Source organism: Ylistrum balloti, unplaced genomic scaffold (genome assembly GCF_031769215.1).
Source record: "Ylistrum balloti isolate Yb309-2 unplaced genomic scaffold, AGI_CSIRO_Ybal_v1 Utg370882, whole genome shotgun sequence".
NCBI lineage: Eukaryota > Metazoa > Mollusca > Bivalvia > Pectinida > Pectinidae > Ylistrum > Ylistrum balloti.
In genome coordinates this window covers 954,687-967,263 of record NW_026782502.1, presented here as the reverse complement: position 1 = coordinate 967,263, position 12,577 = coordinate 954,687, and the positions used below count along the sequence as shown (strand labels likewise).

The 12,577-nt window shown below is 36.3% G+C and overlaps 1 protein-coding gene across 2 annotated transcripts in view; it reads left to right on the top strand.

Annotated features, from left to right (window-relative positions):
* The first annotated feature begins 5,927 nt into the window (after positions 1–5,927).
* LOC132559243 (uncharacterized) overlaps positions 5,928–12,577 on the top strand; it is a 32,320-nt gene continuing 25,670 nt past the window's right edge. The window contains exon 1 of one of the 2 annotated variants that reach the window (XM_060223860.1): positions 5,928–6,001. The gene's annotated coding sequence lies outside the window, so the exon portion shown is untranslated. Of the gene's footprint in view, positions 6,006–12,577 lie in introns of both variants that reach the window. The other variant, XM_060223859.1, reaches the window with a different exon arrangement.

The following is a 12,577-nucleotide window of genomic DNA, read 5'->3' as shown; positions in this document are numbered from 1 at the left end:
AAATAATTTACAGACTGTGGTGCTGGGATAGGTTTTCCCAAAGGCTTCAAGATCTATCAATCAAAGTCAACAGGAAATATCCAAATATCACAGAGGGCGCAGCATAGCACGCTTTAAATAACATAGAAATATTAAATGATTAAATTCTTTCCCATACTGTGAATATAAAAGTATAACATTTCTTGCGCCAAAACAGTTGTAAAATGTGTCGATTGTTCGTCATATCACAAAAAATTGTTTGACATTTCAGTCCGTATTGTTATATATTGTACCTTTTGTCATATTTAGATATGTTAGTGTTGATAAGTTGTCTTTTTCGTGATTTTAGCTCAAACGGAGCACCTGTCTGATGAAGAAATTTGGCTGTAATTTATTTTTTGTTGCATTTCTATAGAAGTATTTATATCCAATGACTGATATTTTTTCATGATTTCACGCACCTGCTGCAGCTCTTTAATTAAGGTTATTCCAAAGCAGATCAAAGTACAACCTTTGTATATGGATACACTTTTTTATATGAGTAATTTTTGTAGCACTGCCTCATCCATGTCTTCTGCTTTCGTTTTCCCAGCATCGCACGTGTTCTGTGTTTATTCCCTAGCAATCGATAGCAATGGATCAGAAGGGTACATTCCAGGGGATCAACACTTCCAAAGGACGTAATTCCGGCCAAAATTATAAAGTAATGATATAAGTCTTTTATCCTACATTTCACTTGCAAACGAAAACAAACTAGCGCTTTAACAAATAGAATGCATTTCTTCTGCTGTCCTATACTTTCAAAATTTTAAGCGTCCAAGCCCTACCAAAACGAATCAAACAATTTCACGTGTAAGTTTATCGGAATACCTGTTTAGTTTTTATACATACTATTTTCTATCGTGTATATGGATTCCTTGGCTAACAATTTACATTAATCTAATTATCTTTAAATTTGAAAATAAAATTACACAAAGGAATAGCTTTCCCCAGCTAGAAAACAACAAAACACTGAAAATCAAAACATTCTGTAAGACACGGATGCAGTACCAATCGTCAATAAAATAATACAACGATTTATAGCAGACGGCAGAGGTATTTAAGTGGTGTTACGTGATGTTTAGCACAACCTGGTAACAAATGACAAGGTGAATCATTAACAATTGGTTTATGTTCCTGACTAGTAACATAATGATTTCATTGTTGAAAGAAGAATCGGGATAAGATTCATGTGTTCCGGAAGCCGTTCAAGAATGGTAACATTTACACAAAACGAAAATACAGTCAGTCGGGCAAGTTATTACAGGTCCAGGCAAGCTATGGATTCCCCAATTACTGACTTGTAAACAACAGACCAAGCGTTTGAAATGTGCTTAAAGCTTTTGAAATAAGTATGTTAGTTGTGACTAAAGAACTTAGGTGGGACGAGACAAAGGTGCAAAACTATTAATTAAATTGTATCCTTCGGCTGTCCCGTCCTTCAAGGACTCGTAAGTGATGTTAAGGTCCTAGATTTTGAATCCTAGCAGGAAACTTAATGAAGATCGCTAGTGATAGAAAGAAATGTCCAAATTAAGATGCGTTAGCCCCACAATTCAATTAATTCATTTCGTAGTTTTCAAAGTGTCAGTTTCAATTCTAGAAGGGCAGCAGTTTAACTGCCATTAAAGCAAATATTTTTCTTTCTTACGTTGCCCAAAATATCTTCAAATTCCTACTCTACAAGCATTAATATTCGTGAGTGATTGATTTTCGTTGATTTTGTGGGAATTATTAATCCATGGGCAATTGCAATTAGTGTCGACTAATAGGTTACGTAGATTAAGCAATCACGAAGACACGAAAGGCGAAAATTAAGATCCTCGAAAATATGTGATTTTTACAGTATTTACGAATGTCTTACCGTACAAGTTGTAATTGTCTGCAGACCTTTGTTGGAGGTTCGGTGTCTAGTTCCATGCGTGGAATGAAGCAGTAGTCTATGTTAATTTTCCCACAGAACTGTCTATGTCATTAATTATGGACCAAAAATATTGATTTCTTTATACACTGGGTACAACTTATCCAAAACAATGACGTGGAAAAAAATGCTTTCTGCAGAACAATATCTCCAGATGTCAGTTCCGGATGTCGATGATACGACAATATCATAACTGATATTTATTGCAAAATTTGTGATGAGCTCCCAGATACCCTAGTACTATGAATTTGGAAAGTGGCATCGAAAAGAATTCCGCCAGTAGCAAACCATATTGGTAAACTGCTTCCGGTTTTGTCTACATTGTGCTTTGTGTTTGGCGTGGAGGACATTTTTTGCTTTTTGTGGAAGGTTTTTTTTTTTTTTTCTCTCTCTCTTTTTTTCTCAAAATAAAATTACATAAAATCATAACTTAATTATATGTGTATCTCAACTAAAGCAAAAGTTTATGTTTATGTGAAAGAATTTTAATTGTTTTATGTCAATTAGATGTATGTTTATATCATTGTACACAAACTAAAACATTGAAATTTAATTCAGTTTCGAAAGACTTTTCTTGGGAAAAAAAATCAAAAATAAAATACCAACATAGCAATATAATCATAATTTACACTCAAATTCCATAAAACTAGGACAAAATATGAACAAAAGGAGGATTTACACGGATACTCCTGAAAAATTACAAGGAGAATAAGACCAGGTGTTCCGGAAGAGTAAGCGTCTTCTGTTTCATCGACGACAACGCCATGTAACTTTTATATAACTATTCGAAATGTTGCTATTCGGAATAAAAGAATTCAAATTATGTGAAGCCTCCTGAAGCCTATAGAGTCAAAGTGGGAACGTTTCAGATTATGACAGGATGATCTCTTTAACTGGTCTACAGATGGGAACGAAGAATAGTTCTGTCGGAGTTGATTATTAGAAAACCTAACAAGGAAACAGCTTCTAGTAGCGGAGTTTCCAAGCTGGGTTGTCTCTCTTCCATCAACATCAAGCAGTACCGGCTTATTCTAATTCGATCGCCCCAGACAGAGGCTTGATAATATATATTACCAAACAGAAACTAATACAATGATCACTTAACCGCAAGTTCCAGCTCGATATTGACATAAAGGATCGCAAAATTTCCACAGAAAATTATGAATATTTTGTCAATCTGCGTAAACTTTTGTACGTATAAAAATAGCAGGCTGTTTTAGCATTTAATTGTATCCCACTACTAATTATATGAGTAGATGAAAAAGTCGCATGTTGTTTATATATCTTAATGTAAGTTTAAATGTTAACAAACTAAAATTAAAGAGAAATACATCCCGGGTACATGTTATATAAAATTTCTGTCAATAAGACTATCACATTTTACACCCCGCAGGTAGGACGTAAGAATTATACTTATTACCTCCATTTCATTGTAATAAGAGGCGACTAACATTACATTTCTCTTTCCTGAAGACACTGTTGACACAGCTTTAGATTTATCAAAAGACACACAAACGAATAACAAGCATTTAGTGCGATTTCGACTAAGACAGAAGAACCAAACAATTAATTAGACTCACATTGTGAGGACTACTGGTCTCCCTTTTCTGTCCTAGACATAATCAAGTAGTTTATAACCCATTCCTAACGCTTAGTGTTTGTCTTTAACATAATTTTCTTTGTAAGCATTTTATTGAGTAATCATCCGAGCAGGGCCGAGATGGAAGGTACATCATAATAGCTTACATTGTTTTATTTGGTGTACTGTCGTAATAGTGATCTCATTGAGAAATATATTTCTTTGTACGTTAAGAAGCTGGACGTGTTTGATGCTCGTCAGTTTCCCTGTTGGTTCCGTTGTATGATATAAAGCTGGACGTGTTTGATGCTCGTCAGTTTCCCTGTTGGTTCCGTTGTATGATATAAAGCTGGACGTGTATGATGCTCGTCAGTTTCCCTGTTGGTTCCGTTGTATGATATAAAGCTGGACGTGTTTGATGCTCGTCAGTTTCCCTGTTGGTTCCATTGTATGATATAAAGCTGGACGTGTTTGATGCTCGTCAGTTTCCCTGTTGGTTCCATTGTATGATATAAAGCTGGACGTGTTTGATGCTCGTCAGTTTCCCTGTTGGTTCCATTCTTGTTTAACCTGTTCTCAATTGAGAATGTGACATTACTTACTTACATTGCAGCTGTCGTCGACGAAGCAGATGGCACTTACTCTTCCGGAACATCTGGTCTTATTTTCCTTATACTTTTTTCAGGAGTCTCCGTGTAAATCTTCCTTCTGTTTATATTTTGCCCTAGTTGTATGGAATTTGAGTTTGGATTATGACTATGTTGACATGTTGGTATTTACTCATTATGTATTGTAGAAATGGAACGACTGGTTTCATGGTATCTCTTGCTGGGTGTCGTTTTCTTCAGTGAGATAGTCTATAAAATCATTTCCGCAATAACAAAAAAGATAATTACAGAACATATCGCAGTCTTTCACACGAGAGGGGATGGGTCCGTCTTTACATGACGATAGCTGTTGATAGCGACGAAACCAAAATTAACCCTTAGCCTATCATACGTTTTTCAGTAATGTATTATAGTTGTGTCAATATGTTACAGCAAGTTGAAATATCAACAAGGTAACTTTTGTAATGAAACACATAATTCGTAAACGTAATTTAATATTTCAATATTCTAACACTGCTTCTCGAGGTACCTCTGGTTATACCCTAGTCTCTCAATGTACATCCGGTTAGAATCGAGGTACCTCTGATAAGATCGTAGTCTCTGAAGGCAATTCCGGTTAGGATGCAGTCATTTGAGACACCTCTAGTTAGGTCATTGCCACTCGAAGTGCTTCTGGCTGACATGTCAAGTTCTCTGAGAGTTAAGTTTCATTTCTTCTTCAACAGCATACAGTAAATATTCACTACCATCAATGTATCAGTTCTGGCTTTACTTGCGAAAGATAGATATGTGTTTTCTTTTACTGAATCAAAAGAAAAAGTGTTCAAAATACTCACGAGATAACATTACATGGCGAATTCCAGGTTCATGGAATTTTTTCCCAAAGATTGACATTTTCAGATCTAAAGGTTACGGTACATTGGCGAACTAAACACTTTATTTAACTACCGAGATACATCTTGCAACATACCTAAAGAAATGATGGAAATATCAGTTTTAAATAGTATATTCTTGTAATACTGTTATAGATAAACTAATAGATAATTGAATAGTATTCAATCTAAATGAACTGTTTACTTATCATTGGCTGCATTGGACAGTTACAGCGACGGTAAAAGATGACGTCAGCGGAGACACGTCAAGCTTCAAGCTTTTAGTAAAACCACACAAATTTAAAAGATTGGAAAATCTTAACGTTAATTGCTTTGATTTAATCTTTTTTGCCATGTGATGGTGTATAGTCTACGGTTTTTATCATATGACTGCTAACAGAAAACACATCAAGGACGTGAGACGGTATGGAGTGATGCAATTCTATCGATTTCCGGAAATATCGTATGGGAGGCGTTACATTTCATTAATTAATTTTGATGGTTTCCGGTCTGTATATTGGTAAGTGGTGGTTATGGGGGTATACACCGTCACGTGACTAGCTAATATGTTGTTGATATAATTGAAGTAGAAGGAGACTTGTGTATACATGTAGACAAAAAATTGAAATCGAAAGAGTGCGTTCTTAGGAACAGTTGTGGTGTTACACATATTGGCTTGTTTGTGTAGTCACATTAAACTAATTATAAGATATATTTGAAAATAAATGGATGTTAAACTAATTTGAAATCGTGGAAAAACCTCGAAGGCTCATAATAAACATTAAAAAGTATTATTAGAAAAATAAAAAAAGATAAGTAGGATTCATACACATGTTATAAATGTATATCAGACTGGAGCAGAGCCACATGCGCGACGCAGTTATGTAAACATGATTCTACTAGGTAAAAGACATAATGTTCTTTTCAACATCAAGAGCCAGGACGCATGACGTGTACATTCTACTAATGACAGACTTTATGGCTATCATCTGGTGTCCTAATGGTTGGTAAGCTAATTAACAAATTACTTTTAGGGAACCCAATGTGCCTGTCAGTTTATCGCAATATGTTTGTTATGGCTTGTACTTTCGCACTGTGTGACATTATGTACTGATAGTGGGTTTATTGGTAAGAATATTCTAACCTCGCAGCAGCACATTTTGGTCAATTAAGGACTGGAACAACGTCTGGACCTAAAAGAGTCCATCTAGGAGCCATTCTCTTAACCCATTGCTGTTATTGTAATTCCTCGAATGAATGACAGTGCTGAACACAAAATAGCATACATACGTATAACATTTTATTTGTCCGATTTTTATTAGCAATGATGATAGGTTCATAGTTTTTCAATTCCGTTCAGATTTTTAGAATGAGACAATGTTTGGTCTCGGATTAACATGACGGGTTTTGTTTTACGTAGTTACGAAAAAAATCTCCGTTCATGGTCTGCAAACTTTTCTTTGATTTTAAGTTTTTAGCACATCATTTCGAATCGGCATACATCCGTGTTCCGTCCGTCTGTAAACAATTTTTGTTATCGCGATTCATTAAACAATACTGAATGGATCTATCTCATATTTCTTGTGTCGACTCCTCATAGTCCGTATTCGTGTCTGCTTAATTTTGGGACTGATCAGAAAAATAACTTCCAGGTTACCATCTTGGAATTTGCAGTAAGATATTAGTATCGGGATTCCTGCAAAGGATAAATGTTCAAATTTCTTATAAAAAACAGAGAAGATAAGAAAAAAGGAAAAGATCCAGCTTTCAAAGAACAAATACATATAAAACAATGGTGGGCGGCAAGATCCCTCTGGGATCTCTTGTTTAAGATTTCGGCACTCTTTTCACAGAATGGCCTCTCGATTTATGCGAGGTTAGTGTATATGTTACGTGCGTATTATTGGGAGCCTGCGGTATGTTTTCGTAAGTCTCCTTGTGATAGTGCGGAACTTAAGCCAATATTACAGTGCTGGCACGCTGAAATACTGGTAGAAACCTCCAATATTACAGGTTTGAATTGCTTTAAAATAAATTTGATTGTTTTTCAACAAGGGCCAGATAAATAGTCTTTCAAACGGTTGGGATGGTAAAAATCTACTTCTCACCAGTTTAATCTAACATGCGTTGTGTACTCCATGACAAGGAATTTTGGATTATTTATCATCAGAAAAGTAATTTCCCTAACGACGGGGTTAGTGAAAAATCTACTTGATATCATCAGTCTTGTGTAACATGTGTTGTAAACCACGTGACAGGGGTAATTATTATCTCGGCGTCATTTCATCGATTTGCCTGGAAATGTGATAGAATGATGCTGCATTTGTTTATCGATTGGATTTATATAAACACAATTATCTCGTAATGTCCACTTTACAGTAGTTTAATTAGAATAGCGGTCGATGTGAACCTTAAATAGCTTTCACAGCACACGTAGCAAACTCGTTAAAACACCCCGATAACATTTTTTATTAGACAAATCTAAATGCCATTTTTTTACAAATTTCTTTCCTCCTCATCCGCGGGTGTTTATTTCTTTATTTTTTTCATCTTTTCGAACGATGTCGTGAAAAAAATGAATAAATTAACAAAACACAAAAAAGAGAAAAAGAGATATGGAAATTTGTGACCACTAAACATTTCGATAATCTTCTGCGGCCGCTGTATTTCACAACGCGCAACTTACGACATTTTGTGTCGTAATACTCATATTTAGCCATGTTATATTTCATCAGGTGAAAATATGCTAAATAGTAGCCACTGATGAAAAAACGTCCGGCTATATGGGATTCAGTTTTTCTCTTTTGTCTTTTCTTTCTAACAGATTTCTTACAACATCACTACATTTGCCTTAATTTTGACAAGATAACAGCTGACACGTTAAATACCTGGCGTTACCGACACGTCATTTTGATCATCAGTTGTAGAAAAACAAAACAAAAAACAATTACTAACATTATGGATTCACAAACACGGGTTTATATTTTCTCTTTGTTAAATAATTTCTAACATAACTTCCAGGGTCTATTCTATTTTTATAAATTGCTAACATTTAATATACATCGTTTAGCATCACTGACGAGTCCTAGAAGGACGAAACAGCGGTATGATGTAGTATTACTGACGAGTTCTAGAAGGACGAAACAGCTGTGTGATGTAGCATCACTGACGAGCCCTAGAAGGGCAAAACAGCTGTGTGATGTAGCATTACTGACGAGTTCTAGAAGGACGAAACAGCTGTATGATGTAGCATTACTGACGAGTCCTAGAAGGGCAAAACAGCTGTATAATGTAGCAGTGCTGACGTGTCCTAAAGGGACGAAACAGTTGTATGATGTAGCATTACTGACGAGTTCTAGAAGGGACGAAACAGTTGTATGATGTAGCATCACTGACGAGTTCTAGAAGGGCGAAACAGTTGTATGATGTAGCATTACTGACGAGTTCTAGAAGGGACGAAACAGTTGTATGATGTAGCATTACAGACGAGTTTTAGAAGGGACGAAACAGTTGTATGATGTAGCATTACTGACGAGTTCTAGAAGGGACGAAACAGTTGTATGATGTAGCATTACAGACGAGTCACAGAGGGACGAAACATTTGTATGATGTAGCATTACTGACGACTCCTAGAGAGACGAAACAGTTTTATGATGTAACATCACTAACGAGACCTAGAAGGGCGAAACAGTTGTATGATGTAGCATTACTGACGAGTCCTAAAGGGACGAAACAGTTGTATGATGTAGCATTGCTGACGAGTCCTAGAAGGGCGAAACAGCTGTATGATGTAGCATTACTGACGAGTCCCAGAAGGGCGAAACAGCTGCATGATTTAACATCACTGACGAGTCCTAGATGGACGAAACAGTTGTATGATGTAGCATCACTGACGAGACCTAGAAGGACGAAACATTTGTATGATGTAGCATTACTGACGAGTCCTAGAGGGACGAAACAGTTTTATGATGTAACATCACTGAAGAGTCCTAGAAGGGCGAAACAGTTGTATGATGTAGCATCACTGACGAGTCCTAGAAGGGCGAAACAGTTGTATGATGTAGCATTGCTGACGAGTCCTAGAAGGGCGAAACAGCTGTATGATGTAGCATTACTGACGAGTCCCAGAAGGGCGAAACAGCTGCATGATTTAACATCACTGACGAGTCCTAGAGTGACGAAACAGTTGTATGATGTAGCATCACTGACGAGACCTAGAAGGGCGAAACAGTTGTATGATGTAGCATTGCTGACGAGTCCTAGAAGGGCGAAACAGCTGCATGATGTAACATCACTGACGAGTCATAGAGGGACGAAACAGTTGTATGATGCACTTGAATTCATTGCTTGACTCTACCTGTATCTCACTCTTAATTATGAGTAGGTACTATTTACATGTGTGTCTTTTGTATAATCTTTGCCTAGAATCAAAAATATATTTGCCTCCCAAAAAGAAGGTATCGTTGACAAAATTAATACAAAGATAGATTGATTAAGATGATTTGTCGTACGCATAGAGGGAAACACTTGACTTGTAGAGTCGAAACCCAAGGACGAATCAAACTAAGCTAATATCTCTGGTCTTGGAAGCAGAGCCCATTGTCTGCCTCACGTAAGCAAACATTTAACTCAAAGGCCAAAAGCGAGGCAGTGTAATTCAGTTTTTAAAAGACCTCTACTGTCGCCGAGAACAAAAAACGTCTCTCATAGCATAACTCCTGGATGATTTGTTAGATGAAAAGCAATGTTACACCAGGCCTTCCGTCACTGTCTCCAACAATAAAACTATAGATATACGTAGGTATTTGTTGGGTTGATATCATCTAGAGACATTTTCTTGCCGATATCAATTACTCTCCTGAACGCATGGAGTCTAATTTTAAATTTCATTTCCTACAAGAAAGTCTCGTTACATCGCAAGAACTGTCAGTATTGCCGATTGTCACCAGAGTGGTTGTCTTTTTCAAAGATTCCACTACCCAAGTACGTCGTAGTCCGAATAACGTTAAATTGTCAATTCAGTTAATAATTGGTTATTTGAGTGGCAAATCTGTAAATGCAATTAAACTGTAACCATTACCCCCCTTCCCAAACACAGACACACACACACTCACACACACGCACACGCGCGCGCGCGCGAACAAGAGAAATGTCTGACACAATGAAACCTTAACATGTTTGTACAGTGAAGTAGCATGTATAACTCTGTCTCACTGTAGTCGTCCTTCCTCGACCTGCAGGTTGAAATTAACATGTAGCTGAAATTACTCACTAACGCTTAATAGATTGTGTGTGTGTTAATTTTAATGACAGAAAGGAGGAAGTGCTAAAGCATTGGAGAAGTGGAGAATTTTTTTAAAAATATATATATCAAAATTAAAAAAAACCCCAAAACAAAGAAAAATTGGCCCCGATGCATATTTCACGCTTTTTATTTGATTATTTTGTTCCCTTTAACCTGACTTACAGTACAAACATCGTAACCATGTCTTTTTTATCGAATGGACAATCTTACCGGATACGAAAACTTCCGATATTACCGGATATGGAGACTTCCGGTATTCGACGACAGTTAACGATTTCTGTTATCAGTAATAAGACGACCACGGCAAACACTAGAGGAAATCAAAACGTGATTAATCATTTCTGACACGTGATAAGCGTGACATGTAAAGGTGTAAAAATCCCATGGGCTGTACAAAACCATCATAACTTTTACTGTAACTACATATCACATTATCATAGGTATATAAGTTAATTCAATCTGTTTATATCAGTTTTGATGATAGGATTAGTGTTTAAAGTCTAGCTTAGAATGTCATGCAGTGATTTTTATGTTGATAATAATGCCGATTTTGTTTGTTTGTTTGGTTTTTTTTTTTTTTTTTGTGTTTTCTCTCTCTATCTGTCTCTGTCTCTGTCTGCCTCTCCCTCTCTCTCCCCCTTTCTCTCTCCCTCTTCCTCTCCCTGTCCCTCTCCGTCTATCTCTCTCCCTCTCCCTCCCCCCTCTCTCTCTGTCTCTCTCTCTCTCTGTCTGTCTCTCTCTGTCTCTCTGTCTCTCTGTCTCTCTCAACATAAGATATCATTTGATATAAATTGCATTATTACATTTTGTTCGAAACTTTCTTCCACCGTCCAAGAAGTCTATTTGTATTAGCTGAAAACAAGTACCTGTCATGATCGCCTATTTCTCGAGGTTATATCTAACATGTTTATATAGACCAATCTGAATTATATAACCTTAACATCCATACTAAGGGGCCCTAGATCATACATAATATCGACAGGATGCAATTTACAACAATTGTTAAAAAGTTAAATAAACAAATTAAAGACTGAACCTTTTGTAATTACACATCTTCAAATAAATAAACTTTTTGCGTAGACAATAACAGATATTCATTCATAAATACCATGAAATAAAGACACGATGTACAAAACCTCCGTATACCGTACCGCATATGGCACGATCGCATTTATAGAAGCGATTAGGGTTGGGCACAAGCGGAGCACTCTTTTACGGAGCTTTGTTCATGTGACAACCCATGCTTGAAAGGAAAATCAACTTGGCTTCTACCTGAAGACATGTTAAACACGCTCTTTTATTCTGTATATATACAACAGGGCAAATCTTAATCGCGGTGTTTCAAATCTATTTATTTGAAATGCACTCATTTCAGAATACCAATGAAATCAGACAGTGAACTAATGTCAAGCATTGCATTTTGTAAATTGTGGTGATGAATTTCGACCTTTACCTCCGTTTAACTGATTTTATTTCATTGTTTTTACATGCTATCGTTAGGTATCACGAGATAGGTAACGTATATAGAACGTATGTGAAAGAGATCCGCAACACCAGAGAATGATAGCTTCAAAAGCTCACCATATTTCAGTTTTTTCGCGAAAATATTGCTACGTAGTTGGTTATTTTAAATATGAATACGTCCGAACAGTTTGATTTTATTCGTTGCATTGAACTTTAAGTGAAACAGCACCATGTATGCAAATGACTCTAAAACCACATAGACGACGTCATGACACCAATATAAGAAATGCACCAAAGGTAGGACGGTGGGCGTGTCTTTGCTTTAAAGAAAGGAGGTTTTGAAACGTCACTATGTCCAAATTTGACAACATGTTTAAATGAGTTATTTAAATATGCAAATTGGATTTTCCCGATATTTTCGATTAACGCTTGATCACGATCTACTTATTATGTAAGTAATCAACACGGACTAGATGAATTCGATTTTAATTTGCTGGTGATTGGAATATCGAGAAAAGCGGACTTACCTATTACCTTTTCACTTTTTTCAAGGTTTTATCATCGCAACGTAGTAAAATGTTACAATGAACTTGTTTTTTTTCATTGAATGATATATGACCAGTAATCATTGTTTGATTCCAAGAGGAACTTTTGTACTATACATTAATCATAGACAATGTGAAACATATACTGCTGGCGTCATCTTACAGTGTAAAACAGGTCATCTGTCGTACGACATTTAACATACGCTTACAGAAAAAAAATAGCGAATAGATACTTTGTTTCCTCAATAAGAGATCAGACTTGTGT